This window comes from Diceros bicornis, chromosome 3, assembly GCF_020826845.1.
Source record: "Diceros bicornis minor isolate mBicDic1 chromosome 3, mDicBic1.mat.cur, whole genome shotgun sequence".
NCBI classification, from domain to species: domain Eukaryota; kingdom Metazoa; phylum Chordata; class Mammalia; order Perissodactyla; family Rhinocerotidae; genus Diceros; species Diceros bicornis.
Genome location: NC_080742.1, coordinates 73986584 through 74010810, shown reverse-complemented (window position 1 = coordinate 74010810; position 24227 = coordinate 73986584). Strand labels below are relative to the sequence as shown.

The window sequence follows — 24227 nt, the reverse complement described above, 5'->3', positions numbered from 1 at the left end:
TGCCTTTAGCATGCATCTCTTTTAGTTGAGTCTTGATCAAAATCTCTTCTCAGGAAATGATGTGTACAATTCACAGTCCAGCCCTCCGTCTTTCACTTTGGAATGCATCATTCTTTTGCCTTCAGTATTTTTTGTTAAAACTATTCCTCCTAGAATAACACAGACACCATTAGGACACCCCTAACCCTAACCCCACAATATTTACCAACTTGCTCTCTAGCAGTTACTGTCTCTGTATGAGTATCAAAAAAGAATGACAGGCAAAGGGGAAAGGCAAACATTTATTCTGACCACTTTACAAATCTGCACTTGGAATTTTATGATCTCTCAACATCTAAAACTATTTATAAGAATACCTCTAGTGAAAAGATATTCCGCGAAATATCACATCATTTATAATACAGTTTCCTTATAGCTTCATATCCATCCATCTGCAAACATTTTTGAGTATTTACTATATGTCTGTCATTTTCTAGGTATCGACAGGTGCTGATTATATGAATAGAAATATCTTTTAATATCCTTTGTCCACAATGTAGCTGGCGTAGCTTGTAGTCAGTGGCATGATTTATAGTTAGAAGAAAAATTGTTAAGCACTTAAGAAACATCCTAATTGACAAATTGTTTTGGCATGTCTTCATCCAACTTTAACATCAGCGGAAGATCTTCTTTGCCCTGTGATTTACATATCACACACACACACACACACACAATATGGCAGATTTTTCATGCTTCTCCTGTGAAGAAATGTAAATACCACCGTTATCAGTTCAAGTTTTCAGGCATTTAACTTAACGGTCATTCCATGCTACAGAAACACAAAGCATGCCAAATTTAATATTTAGAAAAATCATATTTTAGTTCAAACTTCTTTCCTTTTCTTTAAATTGGCAAAACTGAAGTTTCTTTTCCTTCACTATCACCACCAACAGGTTATTGCACGGAATCATACTCATACATTCATCAAGAGCAAGCATTTAGATATTATATCTAAAGTTTTAACAGAGAGTAAAAGGGAAACCTAAAATAGCATTAATTCATTCTTGAAAAAAATATCCGTTAACATGAACTGAGAACCATCTATCCATTGCATAAATTGTACTTTAAAAACTACTGGTGTTTTTCTTTTGGTATTTACCATAGTTGGTATGATCATCTCTATCTAAAATTAGAAATGTCTTTCCTACATGTAAAGAAATTGTATGAGTATTATTAGCATTGTATTAGGAATACACACACATAAGAATAGCTTGTGATCTAGAACATATAGTTCCATTCTTACTCCAATTTGTGATTCTCTGAAAACCTGCATTCTTTGTGGTTTGTAACTTCAACAAGATATTTAAGGCCAAACTAAACAATAGATTTCCAAGACACAAATATTTTACATTGTCATCAAATGTCAGCTTGAATCTAGGACAATCCTAGAGGCTGTGCCTGGAGATTAATTAAACCATTTGTGGTCAGTGTTCCATTGTTCTCATTTCAGTATGTCATTGAAAAACGAGCAGATTTTTTCCTCTCTCTCTCTCTCTGTTTTCTTGACCCATAGTATTAGCATTTTATCTTTCTTTCATCTTTAATTAGTTACATTATTACAAGCAGAAAATTAACTTGTGATTCTTCCAGTATTTTCTTCTCTTTGTCAATCTACTTATCAGTGTACATTTAAAGCATACAGATTATAGGATGAGATGAGAATCACGTCAGAACCTTTTGGCATTTACCTAATTCATCAAATACATATCAAATACTCTTTTTAACGGCAAAATATGTATAGATTATGCCAAACTGTCTGACACTGGGAAAAGAAAGTAGAAGAAAAGCCATATTTTTTAAATAGGTGAAGCAATAAGGACTCTGTGTTTTAGAATATTTCAAACAGTATTTTTCCATGAAAAATAACACAAAAATTTTTTTAAAATTATGTTTAAGTTACCAATAAATACTTTTAGAAAGAATAATTTAAAAGATAATGAAAATTATTCATAAAAATGCATTGCTTTGAAGGATCTTTTCTTACTTAAGACTACGACTTAATGAAATATTATATAGTAATAAACTCATATTCACTAGCACTTGGCAAATTATGAAGCATATTCACAAACATTTCCACTCAAATAGAAGATAATCTTTATGCAACGCAATTCTAAAAAGTTTGAGTGTGAGTGTTCTCAAAATGGGATCTAATTTAAATTCAACCTAATGACATCAACTGAAAAAAAGATGTTTGTTTTTCTTTCATCTTTTCATTATTGAACGAGAACCATCACATATTTACTCTTTACCACCAACCAAGTATTTCAGGTTCACTGAAGTAGGAAAGCCCAAACATGCAGTGTTAATAATCCATAAATGGGTCTGTTAATAAAGGCTCAGTTAATAAACTGAGGTACATTAAAAATTTTAAGAGTGTATTTGACAAAAAATTGATTCCAGTCAGCGCCAAACCGGAAGTCCTTAGGAGTGCTCCGCCTACAGGAGCCAGGGGAAAGACTCCTACAGAGGAAGTGCAGAAGCAAAGAAAGGAAATTATTTGATTGGCTACAGCTTAAATCTAGGGCTGTTTGTGATTGGTTGTCCTTAGAGTCTTGATTTTGTAACCTTGAGACATTTACAGGCTTAGATTTTGGTTTGCGTGCGTTGGCTGCCACAGTGTCACAGCTACATCAGTCTAATGGTCTCCTTATTTGATTAATTTAACAGACCCTTATTTTGAAAGGAAGTTTTCTACCTACCATTGCACCTTCAAGTTCTAAACTCCAAACGTCATCACTGCTACCAAGTCAGATGGCATGGCTGAATTTAGATGGTAGTTTCCTTTTCTGAAATGCGGGCAACAAAATTACACATAGAGGTTATTTCACTGGCAACATCATGATGCTATACATAGCTAATATTTTTGTGTATTTTTATTTAAAAAATATTTTTGAAATACATCTATGTAGTTTACATCAGGAACTAATGGAATACAACAAGTTCGTATTCTGTTGGCATACACTATGCCACTGTACTATGAAATCCTTGCATTTTATTAAATATACACACGAACTCATGTTTCAGATATTGCCAGTACAACCCAAATGTCTGCCAGTTGGTGCAATTGCTAAAAGTAAAGCTTTCTATTTGGTCCTTGCAACTGCTTAATAATTAAAGATTTGATTACTTTCGTTCATTTCATAAATAAAAGACAGAATATTAAATAAATTGCTCTTCATTTTATAAAACCTAAACATCACTTGCTTAGGAAAGTCTGTACTCTTTTAATGTATCAGCAATTGTTTTATTAATGACTCACAGAGCCTTTACAAAGCTTTGAACTTAGTTTTCTAGAACTAGGGGTGAACAACAATGGACCCTTGATACTCATGTAACTCCATTGTGGTAGAAGTGCCCAGGCAGTCTGTAGGGTGGCAGGGGGATGAGGCAGTATGTTTTACCGAGGAAACATAGAACATCATTAATTTGGTTTATGAGTTAAGAAGTGGTGGATAAGAGACCTTCTATTGTAAATGCTTCATGGGTGCTGTGGTATGGATTAAATGCCATCACGTGTATGCTTAAATAGTTTTGGTACATATTAGACAATTAATAACTATTAGTTCTCCTTAATTCTTGGACTTTTGTGTTTGCTTGTGAAAGCATCACAACAATCTCAAAAGGTTAATTTATATTAGTACCATTTTACAGACAAGAAAATTGAGTCTAGGGAGGTCAAGCAGCTTGCGTCCTGTTTTGGAGTATTGCATACATCTTAAATAAATATTTGAAAGTATATATGCCTGTGTCTACACAAATATGCTTCAATTCAATGGGAATCACTTATATTTTAAAATGTTGGAAGTCAGACAAATTACCAATTTTGGAATATGTGAGAGCTAGGTACAGGGAAAGAAGAATTTTTAATTTGCATTTTTAATTTTCCAACTGCTCTCCTGCCATCAGGGAGCCTGAGGTCTGTGGTTTTCATTTGTTTTAGTTTTGTGCATTTATATCTGAAAGAAGTTATTTGCCGAGCTTTAACTTAGAATTTAATTCTGATGAAAGGATTTATCTAATCAATGATCTCGTAACCCACAAAGAATAAGTATAAGCAGGACTTTTATTTTCAGGATGCTAGTGTTATTTTATCTCTCTCTCCTTCAGTATACATAGGCACATACAAAATAAAATGGATCAACCCAAATTCTCAGATAATAAATCATTTTTTATATTTTCTCATTAAATATAGCATACCCTTTTAAAATTCTTGTTACTAAATATCTTTCTTATAAATCTATTAACTTTTCCTTTATATATAACTAATACTGAACAAAATTAAAATTTCTCAGAGAAATGATTCTCCTATTCCTATTTAGAACTACTTATGCACACAGGCATAACTAGAGGCATACCATTTACTTATCACAAGGTATAACATGATTTTTTTTTAAACTGATATTCATAGTTTTATAAATTTCCTCTTTCATAAAAAAATTTAATTCAGAAAAAATGTTATATTTTATGTACATACTTATTTTATTAACTGACTTCACAGACATGCATCATGTATAGTTTAATGTCCTGGTTTGTGACAATATTTAAGACAATCAGTTAATTGATTTTTAAATGAGTTTGGAAGCCCTTTTTGATAGTTATGGAATTCAATAATGCTAACATTATTTAAAACAAAAAACTGAATTTAAATCTCATTTTAAATGGAATGACAAACCCCGATAGCTTAATGAAAATAAACTTGGACGCAAGTTTTAGCCTTTTGGTGGAAATCTGCCAAAAAAGCTTTCACTGTAATTATAAAAGCAACTGACAATGGCTTAAACATGACCCCCACACACATCCTTTTAAAATCACGATGCTCTTAAACAATAACATGGTCAATGACAGGGTTATGGGTATGAGTGTGAGAAGCCAGGCTGACAAGGATGGGGAAAGCAGTTGGCTCATATAAAGAAAAGACCACCAAACCTGCTGGGATAATTCAGATAATTAATGTGTCCTTGAATTGATACTTTTTGTTATTTTACTTATAATTTTAGAAAGCTTTTCAATGAGTTGATATAATTGATTTGAAATTGGGGCATTAAAGGTATTTTGATAATGTGGCCCCTTCTTTATATTCCTTTGGTTTACATTATTCCAAAGTAGTAATCAATTGAAATATTTTAAAAGAAAATTTACAATTTCAGTAGCAGATGCTTTAGCAACCTAACATATAGATAGATGTAGTTACTTTTCTTAGTAAATTTAACCCATATTCACTATATATGCATACACATACATATATGTGTGTGTATATGCATCATACACATATAGACACGCACATATAGATATATACATATTAGCAGAAACACAAATTTTGGCTATGCAAAACCCATAATAAGAATTTGAGCAGTTAGCTGTTTAAGTGTTTGTTACTTGTCCAAGACTCCAAAATTGAATCATTGGTGTTTCTGGGAACAAACACAGCTTTGCTGTGGTCTAGAATAGCATCCTAAATTGTGCTACAATAATCAGATATTACTTGCTATTTCTCAAAAAATCCCTAGAGGAACAGATATGACCCAACTCTTGCTGTAAATAGGAAACTGAAGTGTACAAGTCAAGAATGGGATCAATGGGCTCAGTTAAGAAGTCAAATTGCTCAAAAGTATTGTTAGTATGATCAAGACTCTGCTTTTTGAGGCCTTGCTAAAATAAATGAAAAACATCAAAGTAAAGGAAAAGTCAACCTTTTTAAAAGGAGATATAATTGAATTCCACCTACTCTTTAGACTTTAGTAATTAAAGCATTGTTTCATGCTATAAGCTGTGTCACCTCACTAACTGTTTTCTACCTTTATGTTTTTCACATTCCACGAGTTCTCTTCAAATACAATCTCATCTTTTCTGACATCCTATACTCCTCAGTTTAGTTTTAGAATCTCCTACACATAAATATCTCACCAATTAATTTTACTCCATTCTGATCGCTCACTTGGTTTAGCATTTACATTTGATATTATTTTACACATACTAATATTGTTTTTTACTTGATCTTAACAAAATTAAGGAATCTTTTGAATCATCAAAGAATTTTTCTATTATTTTATATAATTTAAAACACATATACTTATTTATAATGATTTAGTATTATAAAATAAAGGCACCTCATTTAGAAGCAAAATACTTTTTCTTTCTCATAGAAATGTTAGAATAAATTCTACCGTAATAGTAAAATTTCGATGTGGGTCAGCTTTTAGAGAATTTAAAAATAATCGTTTTTAATGTAGAAGTTCTCCAACTTTAAAACAAGAAAGAACCAATTCTGAAAATCGAGTTTAAACATACTAAAAGGGGGAACACAAATAGTTTAGACGGTTAATTTTTCTTTTCTAGGAACATCTCAAACTGCTTTCTATTAGTGTTGATGTGTTTATGTGTGCTTGCAGGTAAAGACAAAGTTAAAGCTTACAATAGTCCTTCCTGGCTGTAATAAACTTCTCAGGCTAATTTTAGATTGGAGTTTCTCAACAGAGGTAGTACTGCCCCCTAGGGGGTATTTTGGAAATTTGTGGGTGTTTTTTTTCAGTTGTCTTAACGATTAGGGTGGCACTATTTACGATTAATGGAAGGGTGCTAAAGTTGCTAGATATCCTGTAATGAATGGTACAGCGCAAAAAAAAAGTTCTTTATCACACACCAACACACAAACTTGGAATATCCTACTGAAAAACTATTTCTTCATTGTGTCCACCTAGAACATCTCCATTTTACACATAAATATAGGTTTTCTACACAATTTTAATTAACTCTAAATTTTCTGGGAATGGGAACTACTATTTAACTTGAAAAAAGATTGTATTTGGAAATTTACCAGCCATTATTCAACATTTTAGAAAATCACATTACCAACCACACTACTGCTCTATATCTGAGTTGCAATAAAACACACCAGCGTCAGCCTGCCTTTGCAGCTGTCACGTTCTGACAATTCCATATATCACTGTAAGCATCTACCCTTCATTGCATCTTCTAGTGTTGTCATGCCTAAACATTAACAGCACATATATGTTATTTTATTATAAATAATTGGCCTTATATTTTTCCCTTTGTATTATTCCAGTTTGTTTTTAATTTTGCCTGCAAGTAGATTGCATTGCCTATAAATTTTGTTTCAGGAGAATAAAGCAAGCACTACAAAATATTTGTTATAGCAGCAGGACCTTGGATCTAATAAGGTTGAGAACCACTGGATACAGTGGGATGGCAGGGTTGAGCCTCCCTTGGAACTTATAAGGTCAATGTTTTACCTGCTTAAGTATCCTTTCTAATAAAGGGATAATCTGGGAAGTTTAAGTTTCATGTGGTGCTAACGTGAATAGGAAAATAGGCATGATATGGTTAGTCCTGATGGTTTCTGTGAGAGGCGAGGATATAAGTAGAACTTAGAGACTTACGGGGTTGGTCTTTCGGTGAGTTGCAGTGGTGGGCCTGCTAGGACTGGGGGAAAACAGGATGTATTGATAGGAACACAACAAGCTCTCCGGGTCCTATGCAGACCTTTCAGAAGCAGTAAAGAGTAGAGCGAAAGGGCCATAAATATGATGTCCAATGTCTCTTCTGTCATTTTGTTGCTTTACGTTTTCTATGAATTTCTGTTACTGTCTGTTTATTACTCTTTGTATATTATCCATCTAGCTGGCTAGATAGATGGTTTTGCTGTTATCTTTTCCAGAAATAGTCTCAATGCAAAATCTTCTAGTTACATTATCCACATTTTAAGATCTGCATTTTGCTGTTACGTGACTGGAACAAGCCTTCAAAAACCTTTTAAAAGCAGTGTGTGGGTGGTGTACTTTCACAGCCTCTGCATATCAAAGATAATCTGTTTCTTTTACTCAAGAAGGACAACTTGAGTGCAAATAAAATTCTTAAGATACAAGCTTTGTAGATGTATATAGATGCATCTCCATTGACTTGACATGTATTTTGGGAAAAGAGAAGAGTGTGTTTTCTCATTTGATAGATGATTCTAATTTTTTTTCCCCTTAGAATTAAGCATTTTTGATAAGATGTGCCAGGACACTTTTTGGTGAAATTGTCTAGAATGTGCGTGATCTTTCTGATATTCAATTTTTTTTAACTTCAGAAAAATGTGTTTGAATTGTATTTTTTATTATTCCTTTCCTATTGCTCAAAAAGTCTTCTTTACACCTATCAATAATGTTTAAAGTTGCATTTCCATTTTCTGTTTTTCTCATCTATTGTGTTTTCTCTCATTAATTTTATCTTTGAACGTTTCCCTTTGCATCCTGGGAGAGTTGCTCAGATCTTACGCTTTACAGTGTCAATTCTAGCCTGTAAAGACTCTCATATAGGCTTTAAAATTCTGCCGTTGTGGTTTTATTTACCTTGCAATTCTTCCTTATGTCTGTTATATACCTTTGTAACTCATTTTCTTATCCATTTAGCTCAGCCTCCCCTTGGAAATTTCTATTCCTGTTTAATAAAAACTTTCCTTGGTTCTTCACTGATGCGGATCAACAAATTTTCTGAATTTTATTTTGAATTTTGGGATAATTATTTCCTGGGAATTGCTCTTTTTCTAATATTTGATGATGTTTTCATTTCCTTATATGGGGCCAATTTCCTTTGCCCTTTTTCTTTTTCTTTGAGTTTTTTGGTTTTCCTTGCCTCCACTGGATTCGATGCAGTGCTCTTTGGATTCCTCTTTTACATGTATAAATGCAGAGAGGTAAGCAGTTTCTGTTTCAATTCCCAATGTCTACAAGGCTTTTATTTAACACTTAATATCATTCCCTATACCTGTGTCCCAGTGCTGTGATACGGTGAAAGGCACAAGACATGAAAATCCGATCTCCTCAATCTGCTCCTCTTACAGAGCAACCTCTTGTGCAGCAGTGTGCCCCTTCAATTACCACTTGCTTCCTGCCCAGTTGTTTTCTGGAAAGAGAGAGAGATGCATGAATGATGAACAGCCCTCTAACTGCCCACAAAAATCTCCATCGTACAGTAGAAGAATGGCTGCCAAGTTGCCTATTTAGAACAGTCCTTTTTCTCATTCAAGAGCCAGACAATGGCAAAGGAATGATGCAAAGTGCATTTACATGGCCAAGTTTTCTCTGTTCTGGATATAAAATATGGGTGGACAACTGAGTGAAAATTTCTTTCCTATTCAATCAAGTTGTAATTAGCAAAAAAGTCCTACCACATTTTGACAATAACTTTAATGTCACTCAATTTTCAATGTAGTGAATTTGCATTTTTCTATGTTTTCATAGGAAAGATGTGCTTTTGAAGGCAGTGAGAAGAGAATATTGTAGTACAACAGGCCAGAGACCGTGAGGGTCTGGGTGTGGGCCACAGCTGCACCTGTGCCATCACTGAAGATGGGAGATAATGATTTAGGATTTCACGTGCAAACTTGGAGGTCTTCTCGACAAGCAGGTAAAGGTGTTTATTTAGGCGGCTTAATCTATGGGACTGCAGCAGAAGAAACGCTGATGCAGGAGGTGTGGAGTAAGAGTCTTAGTGTATATGTGACAGTTGGAGCTCTAGGGCTAAGGACAAAGCCTGTGATATATAAATCTTTAATTCATCAAGAATAATTGGAAAGAGAAGCCAGAGTAAGTTGTGTGATAAAATCGAAGAGAAAAGAGAACTTCGGAAAAAAGGCATTTTCAACAAAGTCAAAAGCTTAACAGAGGTTAAACAGGATGAACCCAAGAGGTTGGGCCTTTTAGAAATCTTGATAATGTTTTAGAGATGAGTGTGAGAGGAGTCATGGGCACTAAATCCACAATGCAGTGAATTGATGAGCAAATGAAAAATGATGTCGAGACTGTTAAATGTACTTGAAAGAAATTTGTTTTTGAAGAGGGGGAGCAAATTGAATTAAAGTTTAAAGAGAGGAGATGGGGTTGGTCAAGAAGATTTTTGAGAAACATTAAAAGCTCACAGCACAGAAAGGCTCAACCTGTAATTGAACTCACTTAAAAGGTTGAAAAGTGAAAGGACTAAATGTATTGTTCCTAAAGTTTGTTGTTCCTATCAGAAGAAACAAAGCCTTAGGCAGAATTGATTTGTTGAATTGAGTCTCTGCAGTGTTTCTGTTATTTAGCAATGTAAGTTAAGACATGCATAACTATGGAAAGATGTACTTGGCAATGTAGTGAAGTGGTTAAGAACGTGGACTCCGGCGCTAGACTGCTTGCATTCGAATCCTGGCTTGTCACATACCAGCTGTGTCACCTTGGGGAAGTTACTTAACCTATCTTAACCTCCACGTTGCGATTCCTCATCTGTGAAATGAGGAAAATTATTACATCTAACTCATAGGTGTGTTAGGTAGATTAAAAAAGTTAATACTAGAACCGTGGAACAAAGTAAAAGTTACACATATGCATATTAAATAAATAAAAATTAAATATCAATCATACCTATTACTTGACCTATTAGATTGGCTTAATAAGTTAATTGGCTTTAATATTCATCAAGTTCAAGATTTTCTCAGAGATCATTATTTACTTGGATGATCTATAACAGATGTAGCCATTGATACTTAAACCATTAATTATGTTTGCCAAACCCAAAACTCCTGCAAGGTTTTTGGAAAGCAAAGACAATTTTCTTGTGGTCAGCATGGTGTTTTGAAGGTTTTGGTTTGAAATAATTTCAAACTTACAAGAATGTGGCTTGCGAGATGAGTACAAAGAATTTTTCCTGAATCTTTGAGAATAATTTGCCAATGTCATAATTAATTAACTCTGGATATCTTAGTGCAGTTTTCCTATAAACAAGAACATTCTCCTCCATAAACCCAGCACATCCATCAAAATGAGAAGACTGACATTGAAATAGTAAGTTTCTATTTCTACCATACCTTCTACATCTATTAATTGGCATTCTACTGTAAGGAAGGGCAGTGTCTTATCTATTTGTTCATTGGTTTTATTTACATCAGTATGGACTCATGGATTCCTAAACTATTCGATGGGTTATAAACAGTTACTACTATTATTTATTTTAATGCTCAAGTTTTCTCCAGTTTGGCCAGTGGGAGCCCCTTCAAGCTGGTTTTGTGTCCTTTTAACATATCTCCATCATTCTTAGTTCACTAGCTTCCTTTGCAGCATAATAGATTCTAAGGTCATTTTGTATCAGCCATTTCTCTAAGAAACCATTTCTCCAGGAAGCTCTATGTTTTTTTAGTGAAAAGTGGCATTTAGAAGCCAAGATCTGGCACTACATGTGTCAATTGTGATTGAGGTGTCACTGCTACCAGGTCTTTTCATTGCACCAAGCTAGGAGAAAAATACACACACACATGTATTTATTTTTTTTCTGTAATTACCTGTACATATTGAGAATTATATATTGCCCAACACCTCCAATTCCAATGCACCATAACAAGTTTATCCTACTTTCATGTTTATAACTTCTCTGGCAGTGAGAAACCTAGCTCCCATTGTTCTGAATATATTTATCTATTTAATCAATATCCCCTATGTAATCAATCTCTTAACATCACTAGGCCACCGCCTCAGATGACCACTTTCTCACTTGAGCTTCAATCCCTGGCCACTTTCCTTGCTCAGACTCTAAACCCTGACAGGAGGACCACTCACTGCTCCATCTGGAAAACTTAGCCTCATCCTCTGGCTTTTAGACTAAATTATTAAGAAAGGAAAAAGGAATAAGGAGGAAGAATGGAAGAGAGAGAGCAGACAAGCAAGAAGGACAATCAATATACTCTCAATGTGGGCTTCAAGTTCAAAAATTAAAATGTCAAGATTGTACTACGTTTAAGAAATTATATTACAGGCATACTTCATTTTATTATGCTTCACTTTGTTGCACTTCACAAATACTGCGTTTTTTTTTTGTTTTTTACAGATTGAAGGTTTGTGGCAACTTAGCATTGAGCAAATCTATCAGAGCCATTTTTCCAACAGCATTTGCTCACTTCATGTCCCTGTGTCACATTTTGGTTAATTCTTACAATATTTCAAACTTTTTCATTATTATTATATTTGTTTTGGTGATCTGCAATCAGTGATCTTTGGTGTCACTATTGTAACTGTTTGGCATGCCACAAACTCCCGTATAAGATGACAAACAATCAATAAATATAGTGTGTGTTCTGACTGCTCCACTGACCTGCCATTCCCCCATCTCTCTCCTTCTCCTCGGGCCTCTTTATTCCCTGAGACACAATATTGAAATTAGGCCAATTAATAATCCTACAATGGCCTCTAAATGTTCAAGTGAAAGGAAGAGTCACATGTCTCTCACTTTAAATCAAAAGCTAGAAATGATTAAGCTTAGTGAGGAAGGCATGTCAAAAGCCAAGACAGGCCAAAAGCTAGGCCTCTTGCACCAAACAGCCAAGTTGTGAATGGAAAGAAAAAGTTCTTGAAGGAAATTAAAAGCGCTACTCTGGCAAACATACACATGATAAGAAAGCAAAAGAGCCTTATTGCTGTTATGGAGAAAGTTTTAGTGGTCTGGATAGATGATCAAACCAACCACAAGATTCCCTTAAGCCAAAGCCTAATCCAGAGCAAGACCCTAACTCTCTTCAATTCTATGAAGGCTGAGACAGGTGAGGGAGCTGCAGAAGAAAAGTCTGAAGCTAGCAGAGGTTGGTTCATGAGATTTAAGGAAAGAAGTCTTCTCCATAACATAAAAGTGCAAGATGAAGCAGCAAGTGCTGATGGAGAAGCTGCAGGAAGTTATCCATAGGATCTAGCTAACATAATTAATGAAGGTGGCTCCACTAAACAACATATTTTCCATGCAGACAAAACAGCCTTATATTGAAAGAAGATGCGATCTAGGACTTTCATAGCTAGAGAGGAGAAGTCGATGCCTGGCTTCAAAGCTTCAAAGGACAGGCTGACTCTCTTGTTAGGAGATTATGCAGCTTGTGACTTTAAGTTAAAACCAGTGCTCATGACCGTTCTGAAAATCCTAGGGCCCTCAAGAGTTATGCTAAATTTATTTTGCCTGTGCTCTACAAAGGGAACAACAAAGCCTGGATGACAGCATATCTGTTTACAGGACAGTTTACAGAATATTTTAAGCCCACAGCTCAGAAAAAAGGATTCCTTTCAAAAAAATACTACTGCTCATTGACACTGCACCTTGTCACCCAAGAGCTCTGATGGAGATGTACAACAAGATTAATGTTATTTTCATGCCGGCTAACACAACCTCCTTTCACTCCTTTGGCAGCCCATGGATCAAGAAGTAATTTCGACTTTCAAGTCTTATTAAGAAATACATTTCGTGAGGCTATAGCTGCCATAGATAGTGATTCCTCTGATGGATCTGGGCAAAGTCAATTGAAAACCTTCTGAAAAGCATTCACCATTCTAGATGCCATTAAGAACATTTGTGATTCGTGGGAAGAGGTCAAAATATCAACATTAACAGGAGTTTGGAAGAAGTTGATTCCAACCCTCATGGATGACTTTGAGGGGTTCAAGACTTCAGTGGAGGAAGTAACTGTAGATGTGGTGGAAGTAGCATGAGAACTAGAACTAGAATTAGAAGTGGAACCTGCAGATGTGACTGAGTTGCTTCAATTTCATGATAAGACTTTAACGGATGAGGAGCTGCTTCTTATGGATGAGCAAAGAAAGTGGTCTGTTGAGATGGAATCTACTCCTGGTGAAGATGCTGTGAAGATTGTTGAAATGGTAGCAAAGGATTTAGAACATTATAGAAACTTAGTTGATAAAGCAGTGGCAGAGTTGAGAGGATTGACTGCAATTTTGAAAGAAGTTCTGCTGTGGGTGAAATGCTATCACACAGCATCACATGCTACAAAGATTGTTTGTGAGAGAGAGTCAATTGACGCAGCAAACTTCATTGTGTCTTATTTCAAAAAATTGCCATAGCCACCTCAACTTTCAGCAACCACCATCCTGATCAGTCATCAGCATCAAGGCAAGACCCTCCACCAGCAAAAAAGATTATGACTCAATGAAGGCTTAGATGGTCAGCATTTTTTAGCAATAAAATATTTTTTTTAAATTATGGTATAGACATTTTTTAGACGTAATGCTATTGCACACTTAATACACTTTTGCACACTTAGAGTGTAAACATAACTTTTATATTCATTGGGACACCAAAAACTTTTGTGACTCACTTTGTTGTGATATTCGCTTTTTTGTGGTGGTCTGGAACTGAACCTGCAATATCTCCGAGGTATGCCCGTACTAACGCTAAAAAATACTCTTACTAGATGAAACAGTCAAAATGCCAGGTCATACACAATCTCGAAAGTGCACTACTTAATATACGTTTGATCTTAGCTAAAGGATCTATTGCCTATGTAATTCATAATGATGAATATCTGCAGTAACACTTTACTGTTATGTTTGACATTTTCTCTAAAGTAACTGAATCAAATACCTGGATAATCAGCTACTGTGAAGTTAATTAAGAGATATACTTACATTAAGCAAACAAGAGAATTTACATGCGATAACTATTTCTAGCATTCTCTCAGTTTCCTTTTAAATGTTCCTGAGACCACAAAAGAAATTTCTTTGATTGAAATTTCTTTGATTGACCTTATCTAGCTCTGAACTCACTATAAATAAATTATTGAGCCTATCCACCTCTGTAAAGTACCAAAGAGCTCTTGGGTGTGATGCATTTTTAAAATTTCAAAAAAAAATCAATTTCTTTTCATGACAGATTGCTAGTAGCTTCCACCCATGCTTTTAGGGTGCATACAAGTCTAGCAAAACAGGAAATGAGAAGAAAATTGACAGAATGGTGCCAGGTCAGTAGATATTTTTATGCTCAACTTGAATTAGCAACTTCAAAAACTGCATTTCTTTCTCTCTTTCTTTCTGTGCTATGCATGCTACAAATACATGGTAGCAACACACAGCATCCCATGAGACAACTCCAGAGATTTTTAGAAAGACAGCCTAGACAGTGCTTCCTAAAGTTAGTAAGACTGATCTCGACTAACCTTCCTTTTTATTAATTTCCCTAAGCTTTGTATTCTTTAGTATTCGAAAGCCAGGAATTTTTTTTTTTTATAGCATTATCATTGGTCAACGTTATTAGCAAGTTTCTGATAGCGCAAGAACTTAATTCTGTTGAAATAAATGTATTATAGACCTATAGCTATCAGAGCTTCATCCATTTTAAATATAATTTTAGCCTATTTCCTTTTTAAAACAATGTTTGCGGAAGATTGTCAATCTATTGTTTTCCTTATGTTGTCACAGTAGTATCTTTACATTGTAATAAGTGGCGGCTTACAGGCACGTATTCTAGATTCTGACCCACAGCTTGCTTATCTGCTTCCAGCGGCTTCACCACTTCACTCAGGCTGCTTTGATTTTTGACAACACACAGACCTCAAATCCCTTGATCCTTCCCCCTCCTCAATATACTTCTGGCCTCACTTCCTTCCCTGCCCAGTCTAGAGTCCATGATCGGTCATGGAAAGTAAGACTCCCATCTCCCTTGCCCACTTGGCCTACATACCCCTAACACGAGAAAAAAAATCCACATTTCCCTCCCCCCGTCTACTTAAGTGCTGCAGGAGAAAAACTCCTACAACCTTCTGATTGGTGCAAATACCAGCACATGGTTTCCAATTCTTTTGGTCTTTCAACATCTGTCGTTCATTCTTTTACATTATTTCTGTTACACCATCTCCCATTCTCTTACAATATTCCAAAATGTTGAGGCTGCCCTTATCAACATTAGGAAATTATTTCACCGAGAAAACAAGTACCAGATGGAAAATAGACCTTCGTCATATATATATCCTAACGTTCCTTTTTCCTCCACTCTCAAGAGATCAGTTGGTGCTCCCTCGGTTCACAACTCACCCCCTTTCCATGGCCTGGTTGCGTGGTTCCTGGCTCCTCCAGCACTGTGCTCGGGTCCCCACCTGCAACACTGTACTATTTGTTGGATTTTTCCCTCAGACTACAGAGATGCTTAAATGTCTATTCTTGTAAAAACAAACAAGCAAAACTACCACCAACTTCTGCGATGAAATCGTCCTGTCTGAACATTTTCTACTTCTTTTCTTTCTCTACTAAACTTCTTGAAAGAAAACTCTAAATGGTTAATTCACTCCATTTCAGTCTGATGGCCTACCTTCATTTACTCCACCAAACTGCCCTGCAAAAATGTTATCAGTGTCCTACTCATTTTCCAATCCAGTGGACAAGTCTCAGCCTTTGCCTTGCTCACTTTCTTTGAGGATCTCAAGGCTTTGTGCTGTCCTTTCCTAGTGTTTTTAACTCTTTATTTTATTATCTAGCACGACACTATCCTCTCCGGTAACTTCTCTTCCTACCCTCTGACTATTAATTTTCAAATTCTTTTACTAGAGTCTCTTTCTCTAAACATCCCTTCTATGCTGCTGTGTCCAGTTACCTTAGGTGAGTGGCTTTAATCTACGTGCAGCAGAGCACTAGAAAGTAAAGAGAGGTACATCAGGGTGGTGGTTACATATGGTGTTTATACATGAGATTACTTTAAAATAACACATTAAGCTGTTCATTTATATGTTATGCATATTTCTGAGTATGTTACCATGAAAGTGTTTTTAAAAAAGCAAAAAAGAGAATAAAACACAAAATTCAGCAGAGTAACTACTTCAGATGGCAAGACAGAGTAATATCATAGAAGAAAACTGCTGGTAGATGCAAATATAGCAAAAAACAACATTGTAGAAAAATAGGTAACTACTTAGGAAGAACTTAAAAATATATTTTAGGTAAAAAAACAAGTTAAAAGGAGAATGCACAATTCATTTTTGTAATTATATATTATAATTCATATATAATAGGATATTTATCAGAATGTTAACAGTTTCTCTAGTCTAAATGAATAATGGTATCTTATTTTCTAATTTTTGTTCACATGTGTTTTTAAAAAATTTTTATACCCAATATTACTTGATGATAAGGAAAAAGTTATTTTTTAAAAAACCCCACAAGATAAATTATGATCAAAAAGGTCATTAACGTTGATGTAAGAGTAGATATGTTGAAAAGCACGGGAGTTTAATTTTTAGGATTAACCCCCAAGTTCTCTTAAATGTAATCTGTGAAGATATTATATAAAATAGTACACTCTACTGAGAGATTCTCCAGGTTAAAAACAAAATCAACAAATTGTCATTCATTAAAGTGACCAAGAAAAAGTGTTCTGATTTTTACTTCAAAAATGGGTGGGCATAAGGGACAAAGGGGCACATTTATATGGCGACTGATAAATGATAATGTACAACTGAAATTGCACAATGTTATAAACTATTATGACCTCAATAAAAAAAATAAATAAAAATAAAATTGGATAAAGAAAGCAGTAACAAAATTATCAAAAAGGAATATTTTGAGCTTTCCAATCATGCTACTTCTGAAGCAAAAAGTGAATCAGTTGTTTCTTTCCCTGCTCTAAAATTCATATCAAACAAAAGAAGGGCTATTTGGTGTTAAGTCTGCGAAAGCTCAATCAAATCTCTGTAGATTCTCTGAAGAAAATTGCTCCATTACCTTATTTCTTTTCCTCCTTTCTGTGTCAAACCTAATCAACAAATCAAGGGCAGTTTCTCATTTTTTATTTGTAGCTGTGTGGTATAAGAAAAGTGATATATTTGGAGTCGTTCTGCAGCAGTGAAGTCTTGGGCGGATGAGATATTTTACTGAGCTTGTTTCCTCATCCATAATATGACTGCAATGATCGCCACCCCCTAGGATGGCGTAAAGGCTAAAATAAAATATTGAAGGAGGGAAAAAAGCACCATTTTTAAATGATTAAAAATGCTGGAATTTGTTTGCTATCGTTATTCAAGTCCTGACAGTCTGGTGTTCAATAAAATAATTACTTCTGAATCAAAACATGGATTTTATTGTATTGAGAACTCCGAATATAATCATTTGTTCCCCACACTCCACCAGCTTTTTCTCTGGCCTTTAAGGGAAATGAGAAAGCTGATGCAGCCAGAGAAAGTTAACAAAGAGAAAAGGAAAGTTAAATGAAACACTAGGGACAGACTCTGAACTCTTTTGCCTCTGCTCTGATCTGGTAGAGTCAGGAACATCTCTGTGCACAACTGTAACTATTACAGTCCTCTCTGTTTACAGATAAGGAAACTATGGCCTGAGGAGATAAAGTGACTGGCCAAAGTTATATCCCTGGCAAGTGGTTGATTTTCTGTCCCCTAAACTGAGACCCTGAGAAGGCAAAGACCAACCCTCATTTACAGAATAAAAAAATAATAATTGGAAATGTCAGATGCACAGTTACTTAACTGCTGAGTCAGAACTTCCCATCTATAAAGCAGGAATAGTAATAAATATCTCAAAGAGTTGCTGATATAATTAAATTAAATAATTTAAGTAAAAGGACTTGGTGCACTGCCTGGTTTATAGCAGATGCTCAATAAATATTCCTCATGCTAATTACATAGGTGATTAGTGCCAGTGTTATGAGTATAATGTCTAATTCATCCTGGCAAAAATAAGCTTTATCTAGATGGACTCAATAAGGAATATTGCTTTCCTGTTTTTGCCCACTGAGCACCAAAATCTTCAAATAATGTTCAAGAAAGTGTTCCAAATATGGCATCCTTGTAGCAATTTTGAATTCTTTATCTCAAAATCTGATGAAAAGAAATAAATCAGTTATTGAAAATAAGTGAACCTATAATCTGGGATTTAAAAAACTTTTAACAAACCAAGCAAAACTAACATATACTCTTCTGAACATTTTGATATTAGCTTTTAACTGCTTTTCACTAAGGAGCAGGTGATCTTTTTAGTCAATGTATTTCATTAATCCATTTTACAAATATTTATTGAAAACTGCTTTGTGCCAGATATTCTTCACAGCACTTGGGATCCATCTGTAGGTATACACATAAAGATCACTGCTTGGATACTCCACATCAGGCCAGTGTATTAGAAGGTGGGAAGTGCTGTGGGAAAAAGAAAATAGATAGCAAGTTAGGATTGGGTGTGCTGGGAATGGGGTACAGATTACCATTTTAGCTAGAATGGTCCTGAAGTGAGCAAAGACTTGAAGCTCTGGGAGGTAGCTTTGTAGATCAGCTAAGGGAAAGCATGCCAGGCAATGCAAAAGCCCTAAAATAAGAGCATGACTGTTATACATAAAACATATGTGGCCAATGCCCAAAAAAAGACAGTGACAGAGATAAGGTCAGAGAAGTAAAAGGATTCTAGAACACAAAGGGATCTTATTTTGTAGAATAAATAATAACTTTAACTTTTACTGAGTGAAATGGGCAGAAGAGTGACGTGATCTTAGGTTTATGAGAATCATCCTGATTGCTGTGTTGAAAATAGGCTATGGAGGGTATGGGCAGAAGGAGAGATGCCAGTTAAAAAACTATTATGGGGGCCAGGCCCATGGCATAGTCGTTAAGTTCGGCATGTTCCGCTCTGGTGGCATGGGTTTGCGGGCCCACATCCCAGGTGTGGACCTACATCACTTGTCAACCATGCTGTGGCAGCGACCCATGTACAAAATAGAGGAATACTGGCACAGATGTTAGCTCAGGGCTAAGCTTCCTCAAGCAAAAAAAAAAAAAGAGAAAGATTGGCAACGAATGTTAGCTCAAGGTGAGTCTTCCTCAGCAAAAAACACCCAAAACAACTATTATAGTAGTTCAGCGGATAGATGATGTGTCTTGGATCAAGGTCGTAGCACAAGAATAGTGAAAATTAGTTGAATTCTGGCTGTATTCTGAAGGAAGCACCAACTAGATTTGCACAGATGGAATATGGAGGGTGAAAGAGAGAAGTCAAAGATGACCACAGTGATATTGGCCCGAGAAATTAGAAGGACAAATTTGCCCTTAATTCAAATGAGGGAGGCTGAAAGTGAAGCAGACTTGGGAGAAAGATCAAGAATCCAGATTTGGACATGTGGAGTTTTAGATGTTTATTAGATGTTTATTAGAAATTCAAGTAGAGCTGTTGAATGGACCGTTGTGTATTAAAGTTGATTTGGGAAGCTCTGGGCTCAGGAGATACATTTTGAAGTCATTGTCATCAAAATGGCATTTAAAAACACAAAATTGAATAAAATAATAAATAGAATAGATGTAGATTGAGAGAAGAGAACCATAGACAGAACTCTGTAACAATTCAACATAGTCAAGAAGAAAGGAAGGAACCAGCATAGGGAACTAAAAGGAGCAACCAGTGAAGTAGAAGGAAATGTAAGGCCTATGAAGAGAGTGACAATTTACCCCAGTTTGTCTACCATGCTACCAGTTTGTGATCGTTGTCAGACTATGGTCTGAATTTTTGTTCTTCCAAAATTCGTATATTGAAATCCGTATCCCCAAGCTAATGGTATTAGCAGGTGGGGTTTTTGGTTGGTGATTAAGTCATGAAATAAGAGCCTTCATAATTAGAATTAGTGCTTTTATAAAAGAGGCCCCACAGAACGCCCTAGCCACTTCTACCGTGTGAGGACTCTGCGCGAATTTGGCAGTCTGCATACCAAAAGAGGGCCTTCTCCAGAACCCAATTATGCTGGCAACCTGATCTTGGACTGACAGTCCCCAGAGCTGTAAGAAATAAATTTCTTTTCTTTAAAAGCCACCTTGTCTGTGATATTCTGTTATGGTAGCATGAATGGATGAGGACATATGTGGACCAAAATGTGATTAGAGTTGATCTAAAAAAAGATGGAGAATAGATCATTCATACCACTTCACCCAATGAGGAAAATTACAAAAGCAGGATAAAGAAAAAAAATCTGTGCCAGAACATGGGAGAACTAACATGGTGGTAAAGAATTATGGGCCAAGGTCCAGGGCACTCTGAAATGTGAGGCTGACGTTTAATGTCACTTTTCTCCAAGAAGTGACTGCTGATGTCAGAAAAGGAGATTGAGTAGCTGAAAAGCTGAGCAGTGCTTATGACTGCCTTATGTGTTAGAGGAGCAAAAATTGGAACCAAGACCCCACCAAGGGGAAAGAGATCTGATAAAATTCTCTACCCTTGAGTTAAAAATGCAAAGTATTATCCCTTATGGGTAATAAGCTTTGATTTAACTCAGTACCTGGAATTGCCTTAAGATGTTCCTTGGTTATTGGTGCTTATAACCACCTACCAGAGAAAAATAAATTCTCACTAGAGGAAGATAAAATTATACTGCCTTAAATTATGTTTATAATTTTCCATTTACAATATGCAAAACTTATGTAAATATACAACCAGACTGACCTATCAACAAGGAAAAGAAATGGAAGCCAGAGTGGTAAAAGAAAATAACCACCAATCTAGAATTCTGTAACCAAAAAAATCTCCTTCAGGAATGAGGGTAAAATAAAGATATTTTCAGACAAATAAAAGCTAAAAGAATTGATCACTAGCAGATTTACACTAAATAAAATATTAAAGAGTGTTTTTCAGGTAGAAAGAAAATGATCCCAAATCTAGGTTTGGAATATTAGGATGAAATAAAGAGCAATGAAAAATGTGAAATATATGAGCAAAGCTAAATGAATATTGGCTGTGAGAAATAACATTAATAATGCTTATGTGGTTAGAAATATACATTAAAAACAGAAAACAAGTCAGTAGACTGGTAAATCTAGTTAAAGTGTTCTAAGATGCTATATGTTCTGTAAAGAAGGTAAAAATGGCAAGTAATATTCAAGTTTGATAAATCAAGGATTTACACTTTAATCTCTAGGACAACCAATGAAAGAAAAGTTAAAGAATGTATAACTAATGAGGTAACAGGCATCAGGGGAATATAGATAATAAATAATTCAACTCTATCTAAAAGAAGCCAGAGGAAAAAACAAAACACAGAAACATAAGAATCTGTGATGAATCCTGTGTGGAGTTGGTTCATAAGTAGAATAGAATAAGTGATCTAGGCGCCTAGAGACAAATAAAACCAAAAGTCTCCAGTAGGGCATCAAAAGTACTCTGTACAAGGACGGAAGTCTAAGTATAAATCAGCTAAATTCCTAATTAAAATTGATGTAATGTGTCTTTACCTTAACTTTACCCAGCAGTCAAAGTAAGTCTTCACTTAAGAAAGCTTCATGCAGAACCTCATACTATTCGCTATATTTATATACACAATAGCAATATAAAAGTAAAAGACAAAAAATAGAGGAAAAATCTTGGGTATAGTGATGACTTTTAAGGCACAACACCAAAGTCACAATCTGTGAAAGAAATAATTGATAAGCTGAGGTTCATTAAAATTAAAAAGTTCTGCTCTGCAAAAGACAGTATCGAGAGAATGAGAAGACAAGCCACAGACTGGGAGAAAATATTTCAAAAGACACATTTCATAAACGACTGTTATCCAAAATATACAAAGAACTCTTAAAACTCAATAATAAGAAAACAAACAACTTGATTTAAAAAATAAGCCAGAAACTTTAACAGACACCTCACCAAAGAAGATATGCAGACATCAAATAATCATATGAAAAGATGCTCAACATCATATGTCATCAGGGAAACGCAAATTAAAACACAATGAGATACCACTGCATACCTATTAGGATGACCAAAATCCAGAACACTGACAGCGTGAAATGCTGGTGAGGATGTGGAGCAGCAGGAACCTTCATTCACTGCAGGTGGTACTGCAAAATAGTGCGGTCACTTTGGAAGACACTTTAGCAGTTTCTTACAAAACCAAACAAACTCTTACCATACAGAGAGAAAATGCTTCCAAAAGGGAGGACAAAGGTGTATAAGGGAATAAAGTGTACAAGAGGGTGTAAATATACGAGCAAATCTAAAAGAGTGTTAACTTTATGAACCAGCAACAATAGTAATGTATTATGGGACTTAAATATATTTAGAAATATAATATATGACAGTAATATCACAAAAAGTAGGAGAGATTCTGAGGTCCTAGTGTTGTTGTGTAGTGATAGAAAGAAAGTATTAATATATGTTAGACTTTGAGTCAAGGAAGCATGTTATAAACATTAGGGGTGGCCAGTAAACAAACAGTAAAGTAATATGTAATTAATAACCTAATAGAGGAGGAAAATAAAAATAATTAATTCAAAAGAAAAAAATAGAGATAAACGCATGAAATAATAGAAAACAAATAAGAAGGTAAATTTAAATCCAAATAGATTAGTAATTATGTTAAGTCTACACATTCTAAATGCAAAGAACACTAAATACTCCAATCAGAAGACTGTATTAGCATGCTAGGGCTACTGTAATAAAGTACCACAGACTGGGTGGTTTAAACAACAGAAATTTATTTCTCACAGTTCTGGAGGCTGTGTCCAGGATCAAGGCGTCAGCAAGGTTGATGTCTTCTGAGGTCTCTCTCCTTGGCTTGTAGATGGTCACCTTCTCCCTATGTCTTCATATGGTTTTCCCTCTGTATTTGTCTATGTCCAAATTCTGTCTTCTTATAAAGATACCAGTCATATTGGATTAGAGCCCACCCTAATGACCTCATTTTAACTCAATTACCTCTTTAAAGACTCTATCTCCAAATAGCCCCATTCTGAGGCACTGGGGGTTAGGACTTCAACATATGAATTGAGGGGTTAGGGGAGCACAATTCAGCCTATAACAAAGACAAAGATAAAACAACAACTAAATGTTGCTTACAAAAGACACACCTTTAATATAAGAACATAGAAAGATTGAAAAAGATAGAAAGATTTAAAAAGATATACCATGCAAATACTGACCAAAAAAACAAAACAAAACACAAAACAATAAAAAAATACTGGCTTAGCTATACCAATATCAGACAAAATACACTTCAAAGCAAAAAGCATCAGTAAATACAAATAAAAATAATGAAGTCTTCAGTCAACAAGAAAATTATAATATAGCTCCAATTATATTCAAATTTGAAAGCATTAAGAGGAGAAAGAGACAAAAAGAAAATAATAACACAGTTTTCTCAGTAACTGATAGAGAAAATAGACCAAAAAAGTCAATAAGGATATAGATTTGTATCACAATTAAAATTTTGATCTAATTTACTATATTGAACCTTATATCCAAAGACTGCACACTACACAATCTTTTGAAGAAATCAGAGAAGAAAATTGACCACATGCTGAGAAAAAAAGTATCAGTAAATTTCCAAGAATGAAATCAAAAGTGTATGTTCTCTGATTACAGTGTAATTAAGTTCAAAATCAGTACAACAACATAGCTAGAAAGTAGCCAATAGTTTAGAATTTC

At 35.0% G+C, this 24227-nt stretch overlaps 2 long non-coding RNA genes across 3 annotated transcripts in view; one reads left to right on the top strand and one right to left on the bottom strand.

Moving 5' to 3' along the window:
- The window catches only part of LOC131396798 (uncharacterized), a 255572-nt gene that overhangs the window by 135458 nt on the left and 95887 nt on the right, over positions 1 to 24227 (top strand). The gene's annotated exons all lie outside the window — the stretch shown is intronic.
- Positions 118 to 22685, bottom strand: LOC131396806 (uncharacterized). The gene is made up of 4 exons (XR_009216690.1): positions 22552 to 22685; positions 8806 to 8943; positions 2739 to 2825; positions 118 to 149 (listed from the first exon to the last, which is right to left on the bottom strand). It is a non-coding gene; the product is annotated as an uncharacterized LOC131396806 (long non-coding RNA).